Genomic DNA, 10,559 nt, shown 5'->3' with positions numbered 1-10,559 from the left:
TGTCACCTAAGCTGGGGTGCAGTGGCACAATCATGGCTCACTGTAGCCTTGAACTCCTGGGTTCAAGCAATCCTCCAGCCTCAATCTCCTGAGTAGCTGGGTTGGACCACAGATGCATATTACCATGCCTGGCTAATTATTTAATTTTTTTAGAAATGAGGTCTTGCTTTGTTGCCCTGGCTGATCTCAAACTGGGCTCAAGTAATCGTCCTTCCTTGGCCTCCCAAAGTGCCGGGATTATAGATGTGAGCCACTGTGCCCAGCCTAGAATAGTTTCTTAATTTTCAAATATATTGACTTTCTTTTTCTGGTTATCTCTTTGCTATTGAATTCTAGAATGATTGTAATTTTGTCAGAGAATGTAATTCCTATGGTGCCAAACCTTTGGAATTTGTTGAGACTTGCCTCATGGTCCGGTATGAATCAATTTGTATACATGTTCCATGGGCTCTTGAAAAAAGTGAAATGTGTACTCTGCAGCTATTGGGTGCAGTATTAACTTTATGTCCATTAAGTTCAGCTTGTTAATTCTAGTGTTGAAATGTTCTAATCTGCATTGAGTCTTTTGTCTGCATTAAAATAGCTCTGAAAGAATACATAGGAGACTAGTACATTGCTTTGAGAAAGGGAACCAGGTGGCCTTGGAGGAATGCAGAGCTCTGTCCATTCCAGATAACATTGCATCTCCCCAGGCCTGGACCTTGCTACTGCAGGAACTGCAAAGGAGACCCCCAGACCACCTCCTGATCCTGGAAAGACTCCCAATTGCTGACACACGATACTTCCAGCTCACTACAACAGTCTGACAAAGATAGTAATCTTATGAAGGGGGCGAAAATTGAAACTGATAGTATGTCTTCCCCTAAGAGAACGTCAGGAATACACCACCCTTCCTCACACCCTTTTTTATCTCAGTCAGTATGAACAGCTCAAGGTGTAGGGTCACATTCATTACTTTTGTACCTTTTTCATAAAATTCTGTACATCCACTCATCTGACCTAATCCAACACACTGACCCACCCTAAAAACTTTCACTGCAACCTTGGAAACTCAGCCATGTATCAGCAAAATTGCTGGATCTTCAACCTCTCTTCAAAATGCTCCTCCACCTCTTACTTTGACTGAAACCTGCCACCTCGCTTTGCATTCAAGTGTCACAAAGTTGCTATTTGTTTTCTCACACCCCTAGAGGGTCTGGAGCAGAGTGGATGTCCTCATTATTGGTTCTTTTTTTTTTTTTTTTTTTAATAATGAGGTACCACTTTATTTTTTTCATTTTTTTTTCTATTAAACTTTTTTTTTTAATTATACTTTAAGTTCTAGGGTACATGTACGTAGCATGCAGGTTTGTCACATATGTATACTTGTGCCATGTTGGTGTGCTGCACCCATCAACTCGTCAGCACCCATCAATTCGTCATTTACATCAGGTATAACTCCCAATGCAATCCCTCCCCCCTCCCCCCTCCCCATGACCAGCAACAACCACGTCACCTGGGAGCTTGAAAACACAGAATCTCAAGTCTCGCCTGCAAACTACTGAATCAGAATATGCATTTTAACAAGATCCCCAGTGCTTTGCATCAACACTATAATCTATTTTCAAGCAGAACACTCAAAATAAAGAACAATCTGAAGCCCACAAAGCTACACCAGACCCATTGCTTCCGGTTTCTTCTATGACTGCCACTTGTCTGTCTCTCCCACTTCCTTCCTTAACTCCACACAGACTCTTGTTGTTCCTCAAACACTCCAGGATGTTCCTGCTTCAGGGACTTTTTATTTATAGCTTCCACTGTCTGAGACACTTTCTCATCAGTTAACCTCAAGCCTACTCTCATACTCCCTTCAGGCCTCTGCAGAACCCACTTCTCAGAGAGCCCTCCTTGAATGTCCTACATTAATACAGTAGCTGCCTACCTGCCCACAACTATTGCCTACTTTCTTTTTCTTCAAATAGCTTTAATATGTATATATTACTCATCTGTTTGTTTTATTCATTTATTATCAATCTCTTCCTTTCTCTTTTTCTCTATCAGCACACACAACAATGAAAGAGCCACATCAGGACAGGAGAAACGTCCTCTATTTTTTTGACTGCTGGTATCTCCAGCATGGAGAACATGTTTCCAGCATGGAAACAATACCTGCATATTGTAAGTGCTCAATAAACTATTTCTCACAAGGTAACAGATGAATGAGAAGCAAAGATGAAAAAAAATGTCACTGTATAATCGTATATACCTTCCAAATTTGAACATGGGAACATTATTATCTGCTTATGAAAAGATTAAATGTTTATTGTTGCCATCAGCAAAGATTTTAGTTATTTATTTTTTAATTTGTACTAATTTTATTGTTGCATTCTTACTGTTTTCCAAATATACACTTTTTACACTTTTATTTTAGTTTCATGGGTACATGTATAGTTTATTCTATATGTAAATTGCATGTCGTGGGGGTTTGGTAGACAGATTATTTCATAACCCAGGTAATAAGAATAGTACTCCTCCATAGGTACTTTTTCACTCCTCATCCTCCTCCGAACCTCCACCCTCAAGTAGGCCTTGGTGTCTGTTGTTCCCTTCTTTGTATCCACATATACTCAATGTTTAGCTCCTACTTTGTATCCACATATACTCAATGTTTAGCTCCTACTTATAAGAGTCTGTTGTTCCCTTCTTTGTATCCACATATACTCAATGTTTAGCTCCTACTTATAAGTAAGAATATGCTATTTGGTTTTCTGTTCCTGTGTTTGTTCATTTAAGATAATAACCTCCAGCTCCATCCATGTTGCTGCAAAGGACCTGATCTCATTCTCATTCTCATTATCTCATTCTTTTTTATGGTTGTGTAGTATTCCATGGTATATATGTACCATATTTTCTTTATCCACTCTACTATTGATGGGAATTTAGCTTGACTCAGTGTCTTTGCTATTATGAATAGTGCTGCAGGGAACATTCACGTGCGTGTGTCTTTATGGAAGAATGATTTATATTCCTTTGGGCATAAAGCCAGTAATGGGATTGCTGGGTCCAATGGTAATTCTAGTTTGAGTTTTTTGAGAAATCACCAAACTGCTTCCCACAGTGGCTGAACTAATTTACACTCCCACCAGCAGTATATGTGCATTCCCTTTTCTCCACAACCTTGCCAACATCTGTTATTTTATGACTTCTCATTAGTAGCCATTATGATCGATGTGAGCTTGTATCTTGTTTTGATTTGCATTTCTCTAATGATCAGTGATGTTGAGCATTTTTTCATATGCTTGTTGACTGCATATATGTCTGCTTTTGAAAGGTCTGTTCATATCCTTTGCCCACTTTTTAATGGGCTTGTTTTTTTGCCTGTGAATTTGTTTAAGTTCCTTATAGATGCTGAGTTTAGATGTTTGTCAGATACACAGTTTGCAAATATGTTCTCCCATTCTGTGGGTTGCTGTTTATTTTGCTGATGGTTTCTTTTTGCTGTGTAGAAGCTCTTTAGTTTACTTAGGTACCATTTGTCAATTTTTTTGTTTTGTTGCAATTTTTTTTGGTGTCTTTGTCCTGAAATATTTTCTAGGTCTTATATCCAGAATGGTATTTCCTAGGTTATCTTCCAGGGTTTTAATAGTTTTGGGCTTTACATTTAAGACTTTAATCCATCTTGAGTTGACTTGTATATAGTGTAAGGAAGAGGTCCAGCTTCAATCTTCTGCACATGGCTAGACAATTATCCTAGCACCATTTATTGAAAGGGAATCCTTCCCCTATTGCTTGTTTTTGTTTACTTTGTTGAGATCAGATGGTTGTAGTTGTGTGGCATTAATCTTGTACTCTCTGTTCTGTTCCATTGGTCTATGTATCTGTTTTTATACCACTAACATGCTGTTTTGGTTACTGTAGGCTTGTACTGTTGTTTGAAGTCAGGTAATGTGATGCCTCAAGCTTTGTTCTTTTTGCTTAGGATTGCACTGGCTATTTAGGCTCTTTTTTCATTCAATATGCATTTTAAAATAGTTTTTTTATAGTTCTGTGGAGAATGTCATTGGTAGTTTGATAGGATTAGCATTGAATCTGTAATTGCTTTGCGCTGTATGGGAATTTTAACATATCAATTCTTTCTCTCCAAGAGCATGGATTGTTTTCCATTTGTTTGTGTCATCTTTGATTTCTTTGAGCAGTGTTTTGTAATTCTCATTGTAGAAATCTTTCACCTCCCTGGTTAACTCTGTTCCTAAGTATTTTATTCTTTTTGTGGCTATTGTGAATGAAATTGTGTTCTTGATTTGGCTCTCAGTTTGAATATTGTTGATGTATAGGAATGCTACTGATTTTTATACACTAATTTTGTATACTGAAATTTTGCTGAAGTTGTTTATCAAATCAAGGAGCTTTTAGACTGAGACTATGGGGTTTTCTAGGTATAGAATCATATCGTCTGCAAACAGGGATAGTCTGACCCTCTGTTTTCCTATTTGGATGCCTTTTGTTTCCTTCTCTTGCCTGATTGTTCTGGCTAGGACTTCCAGTACTATGTTGAATAGGAGTAAACAGAAAAGGCATCTTTATCTTGTTCCAGTTTTCAAGGGGTATGTTTCCAGCTTTTGCTCATTCAGTATAATGTTGGCTATGGGGTTGTCATAGGTGGTTCTCCTTTTTGAAGTAAGTTCCTTCAGTGTCTAGTTTGTTGAAGGTTTTTAACAGGAAGGGATGTTGAATTTTATAAAGTCTTTCAACATCAGTTGAGATGATCATGTGGTTTTTATTTTTTGTTCTGTTTATGTGATGAATCACATTTATTGATTTGCGTATGTTGGACCAACCTTGCATCCCAGGGATAAAGCCTACTTGATTGTGGTGGATTAGCTGTTTCAGGTGCTGCCGGATTCAATTTGTTACTATTTTGTAGAGGATATTTGCATCTATGTTCATCGAGGTTATTGGCCTGAAGTTTTCTTTGTTGTTGGGTCTCTGCTGGGTTTTGATATCAGGATGATGCTGGTCTCATAGAATGAGTGAGAGAGGAGTCCCTCCTCCTCGATTTTTTGGAACAGTTTCAGTAGTAATGGTACCAGCTCGCTGTTATACATCTGGTAGAATTGGGCTGTGAATTTTTTCAGTCCTAGGCTTTTTCTGGTTGGTAGGCTTTTTATTACTGACTCAATTTCAGAACTCATTATTGGTCTGTTCAAGGATCCCATTTCTTTCTGATTCAATCTTGGGAGGTTGCATGTTTCCAGGAAATTGTCCATTTCTTCTAGGTTTTCTAATTTGTGTGCATAGAGGTGTTCATTGTAGTTTCTGAGATTTTTTATTTTTATTTTTTGTATTTCTGTGGGGTCAGTGGTAACATACCCATTGTCATTTCTGATTGTGTTTATTTGAATCTTCTCTCTTTTTTTCTTTACTAGTCTAACTAGAACTCTCATTTATTCTTCCAAAGAACAAACTCTTGGATTTGTTAAACATCTTTTGTATGGTTTTCACATCTCAATTTCCTTCAGTCCAGCTCTGATTTTGGTTATTTCTTTTCTTCTGCTAACTTTGGGGTTGGTTCCTCTAGGTGTGATATTAGATTGTTAATTTACGATCTTTCTAACTTTTTGATGTGGGCATTTAGCACTATAAAATTCCCTCTTAACACTGCTTTAGCTGTGTCCCAGAGATTCTGATATGTTGTATCTTTGTGCTCATTCGCTTCAAATAATTTCTCAATTTCTGCCTTAATTTCTTTGTTTACCCAAAGTCATTCAAGAGCAGGTTGTTTAATTTCCATGTCATTGTATGGTTGTGAGTGATTTTCTTAGTATTTATTTTTATTTTTATTGTGCAGTGATCCAAGAATTGTTTGGTATGAATTTGGTTTGCTGAATTTGCTGAGAATTGTTTTATGACCAATCGTGGTCAATTTTGGAGTATATGCCATGTGCAGACGAAAAGAATGTACATTCTGTTGATTTGTGGTAGAGAGTTCTGTAGAGGTCTGTTAGGTCCATTTGATCAAGTGTCGAGTTCAGGTCCTGAATATCCTTGTTAGTTTTCTTTACTGATGATGTGTCTAATACTATCAGTGAGATGTTGAAGTCTCCCACGATTGTTGTGTGGTTGTCTACATCTCCTCATAGGTCTCTAAGAACTTCCTTTATGAATCTGGGTGCTCCTGTGTTGGGTTCACATATTTTTAGGATAGTTAGTTCTTTTTGTTGAATTGAACCCTTTATCATTATGTAATGCACTTCTTTGTCTTTTTTTTTTTTTTATCTTTGTTGGTTTAAAGTATGTTTTGTCTGAAATTAGAATAGCAACCCTTGCTTTTCTCTGTTTTTCATTTCTTTGGTAGATTTTTCTGCATCCCTTTACTTTGAGCCTATGGATGTCATTGGATGTGAGATGGGTCTCTTGAAGACGGCATCCATTGATTTTTGCTTATGTATCTAACTTGTCTCTCTGTGCCTTTTAATTAGGAAAAAATATGGAATGCTTCATGAGTTTGCATGTCATTCTTGTGCAGGGGCCAAACTAATCTTTTCTGTATTGTTCCAATTTTAGCATATGTGCTGCCAAAGCAAGCACTACCGAAATGGTTTTTAAAGTTGCCCTAACATCCCCTGCTTCACTCTATTCATTCACAAAGGAAGATGTGCTCCTTCTCTGGTTGAAAGACTACTCATCAAAATAGAATCTTTATTACACTTTCTTCTGACTTCACATAAAATTGGCTCCAGCAATATTCCCTCACTCCCCTTTATTTCCACTTAAACCTTTAAATGTAGTCAGTCTTTAAATGTAGTCAGGATTCTCCTTCAGAGAAAACAAGCAACCTGCCTAAAACAGACTATTCATTCTCATCCAAGTCTCTTCTAAGTGTTGACTACACATCATGCCATTCACGTCTCAATTTATTACATTATGCCCTTTGTTCCCACTAACCCACTTAACTTAAACTAACCCACGATTATCTCCTAATTATTAGATACAATTTCTGGTTTTAATCTCACTGGACTTCTCTGTGCTCTCACAATTTCTATGACATGGTATTGTCCTGTTGTCCCCTAGATTTTTATCTTTCATTCTCATCCTTTTTCATTGACTCTTAAATGTTATGGTTCTCCAGGGTTTGCTTCAGACCCTCTCTTTCAATGTGACCTCCTTGAGTGGTCACATTCATTTTCCAGTTTCTGTCTACATGTTGATAATTTGTAGAGTTGACTAATCTCTAACTCTGTCTCAGACTCGCCCACAGGTGTCTTTCTTATAAACAGCTAAAAACATGGAATAAAAAGATAAAGTCATGGATATTACTATACCTGGGGAGGATATAAGGTCCTCCCTGGGATGGGCAATGTGGACCCTGCTTGTCTCTCTAGCCACATGTCTCCTAACTCCAGCAGCTCCCAAACATATGATATTGTTCCTAGTCCTATACCTTTGCTCATGCTAGCCATTATGCTTGTAACACCCTCACCCATCCCACTGCATTCCTTTCTTGGAATGACTAAGCATTCCTATCTCTCCCGGCTGGGCTAGGTGCCTTCCCGCATTCCCTATCCTCTGTAGCGACATCTCTCAAAGCATTGACTAATACTGTATTAAAACCATCTCTTTGTGAATTAGCTCTTGCCCTTCAGGGCAGATATTGGGTCTTATCGACCTTATTCTCAGTACCAAGCACAGGGTCTATCATATAAAAAGTGCTCAACAAACAGCTGTTTAACTGGACTGGTAATTGCATTGACTATATCAGGCTCTAAGAAAAACTAGTGAAACAAGAGATGGTTTCCCCCTATTCTTTTGCAGGAATAAAACCACACAATAAAAGCCCTACCAGACAATTTTCACATGTGAGTCCATCTGTTTTGTGAGTATACTTTGGAGGTGTTTGCTTCAGATCAAATCAGGCTATAAAAAAGAGAATTGAATTGGATCAGGGGTTGCCAGAGTATGGCCTTCTTTAAAGCTAAAGGACAGCTCTAGTTATAGATTTTGTTTCTAAGGATGACACTGGTGCTGCAGTACATTGTAACAGGAATGCATCAGTGTGAGAGCATTTATGATTGTTTTCTTTCCCCCTCAGCATAAAAATAGTTTGTCCCTCTAGGAAAGATAGCCTGACTTTATTAATGAAAGTGAAATTCTTCATAAGGCCCTAAGAGTATATTTAAAATGAATAGAAAGCACCACCAATGACAGATAAGATGAATTTTGCCCAAATTGTCCTGGAGCCATTTCCTACATATTTTGGAGAATATGAAATAAATACATGGTTACTGTGTCTTCTGAAAAGATATTGAAGACACATTTCTTTACCATGACTTTCCTATATATATTTCATTCTATACTTACACATCTTAAAGTTACTGTTCTGAGAAGTGGTTTCAGGTTTTCCCAGTGAGAAGTAAAAATGAGTTCTTAAACCAGAAATAAAACTTTCATGAAGTCACTTTAAGTGTTTATATGGTCCCCCCAGCACCTTGCGATTAGTGGATTGCATGTTTAACATTAATATCCATGTTTAAAGAGATCTCTGGTTACCTAACACGATTTCTTTATTCCTTTTAGCAACATAGTTCAATTCTTAAAATACAAGTGTTATTAAAAACACCTCAAATCTTTCCTTGCCTTGCTTTTTTCTAGACAACTGCATAAACGTGAAAGCACCAAGTAGCTAATACATCTTCCATTTTTACTTCCTGGACTTAGACTGTTTTACTTCCTATGAAGCAAATGCCTTTGATATATATACACTTTGATAATCATTGGTAACATTATCTGACCTTAAAGGTTATTGGTAGAGATGAACATATTATAATGTTTTCTTATTTCTAAAAGAAAAAATACATACTAATTTCATAGTTTATAATTTTGCCCATATCAGACATGAAGGTAAGAAAAGCTACACAACTTATAATTTCTGTTTTTGATAATAGAGGATTATAAAACCTGAATTTATTCTCATTCTGTAAGAACGTGCCCTATTCCAACAGACATTTCAGAACATCGATTACTATGCACGCAGTACTTTTGAGATATTATTTATAATTCCTTAAAATGAAACTAAGGTCTTTCTACGCTAACCAGTTTTAAATAAGTATCCATCCGTGAATCCAGGACTAGTACTACACAAAATTGTCAGAAAAAAAAAAAATGGGTCTATTTTTTCAGGGAGAGAGGATCAGTGGGTTACATCAGATTCTAACTGTGATTAACAAAAGGCTGGCCAGGCGCGGTGGCTCAAGCCTGTAATCCCAGCACTTTGGGAGGCCGAGATGGGCGGATCACGAGGTCAGGAAATCGAGACCATCCTGGCTAACACGGTGAAACCCCGTCTCTACTAAAAAAAAATACAAAAAAAAAAAAAAAAAAAAAAAAAAACTAGCCGGGCGAGGTGGCGGGCGCCTGTAGTCCCAGCTACTCGGGAGGCTGAGGCCGGAGAATGGCGTGAACCCGGGAGGCGGAGCTTGCAGTGAGCTGAGATCCGGCCACTGCACTCCAGCCTGGGCGACAGAGCGAGACTCTGTCTCAAAAACAAACAAACAAACAAACAAAAAGGCTAAATTCCACTGAAATAAATAAAGCCTGCTCGTAGACATTCTTCCTTCTATTCCTTCCTTTCTTTCATTTCTTCCAGTATCTTCTAGATTCAAAATTCACTGGAACGTACATTGAACTAGAAGTCACAAAACCCAGGAGCTACTTCCAATTCTATTATTTACTAACCATGTGGCTTTGGGCAAATAGCATTTCTCTAAGCTTTAGTTCTCTTATCCTAAAATGTAGATAATAATGCCCTACAGTTCCCTGCCAAATGGGGAGGGCGTAGCCTGAGTTATCAGAAACCAATAGATGATTCCCCTTTCCTGAATGGAGATAGACATAACAATAAATCAACACAACAATCAGAATGTAAAAGAAGAAATCGCTTTCATAGTTAAGACATTTAAAAACATCACTCATCAGCTATGTAATGAAAAAGATGTCAAATCAGGAAAGGAAAAAATGTGATTTATTTAGTCAGTGCGGAGGACACACATCCTGGTTGCCAACCATGCCGGTTCAAAGTGACAGCCCTGGAAGGTTGCTCTCAGATAAAGCCATTCCTGTTAGCATTCTCACTGACATTTTTTATAAGATACATTTTGCTACCATTACATTAAATTTAACTTATGTTTAAATGATGGGAAAGTTTTTGTCTTAAAAATAGTCACTCCATCTGTATTCTGAAATTATTGTTTCATCGCCATTGTTTATTGTGCTATCTCAACCATGCACGGTAGTCCATTCCATATGGGACACATCGGAGTAGCAATCTTTTTGATGGTTCAAACCTCAAATAAAATAATGTATGCATAAAGATCCCTGAAGTATTTAGTTTAAGTGTTCTTGCACAAAATTCAACACTTTCTGAGTGGTGCTTTTTCTCCCATTTTCTTCCTTCTCTTTCTCTCACTCATCCTCTCAATAAAAGACAACAACAAAAAACCAATGTAACAATAACTAGCTGTTAGTCTATTTTGTGTTGCTATAAACGAATACCTAAATTGGATAATTTATGAAAAAAAGAAGTT

General features: G+C 37.5%; 1 non-coding gene across 1 annotated transcript; it reads right to left on the bottom strand.

The window, feature by feature from the left end:
• Window positions 1-6,460: 6,460 nt before the first annotated feature.
• On the bottom strand, window positions 6,461-6,567 carry LOC119620218 (U6 spliceosomal RNA). The gene has a single exon (XR_005236693.1). It is a non-coding gene; the product is annotated as a U6 spliceosomal RNA (small nuclear RNA).
• Between the last annotated feature and the right edge of the window lie 3,992 nt (window positions 6,568-10,559).

Source organism: Chlorocebus sabaeus, chromosome 17, assembly GCF_047675955.1.
Source record: "Chlorocebus sabaeus isolate Y175 chromosome 17, mChlSab1.0.hap1, whole genome shotgun sequence".
Taxonomy (NCBI): Eukaryota; Metazoa; Chordata; class Mammalia; order Primates; family Cercopithecidae; genus Chlorocebus; species Chlorocebus sabaeus.
Note: the sequence above shows the minus strand (reverse complement) of the source record. Positions and strands in the feature narration are given on the sequence as shown.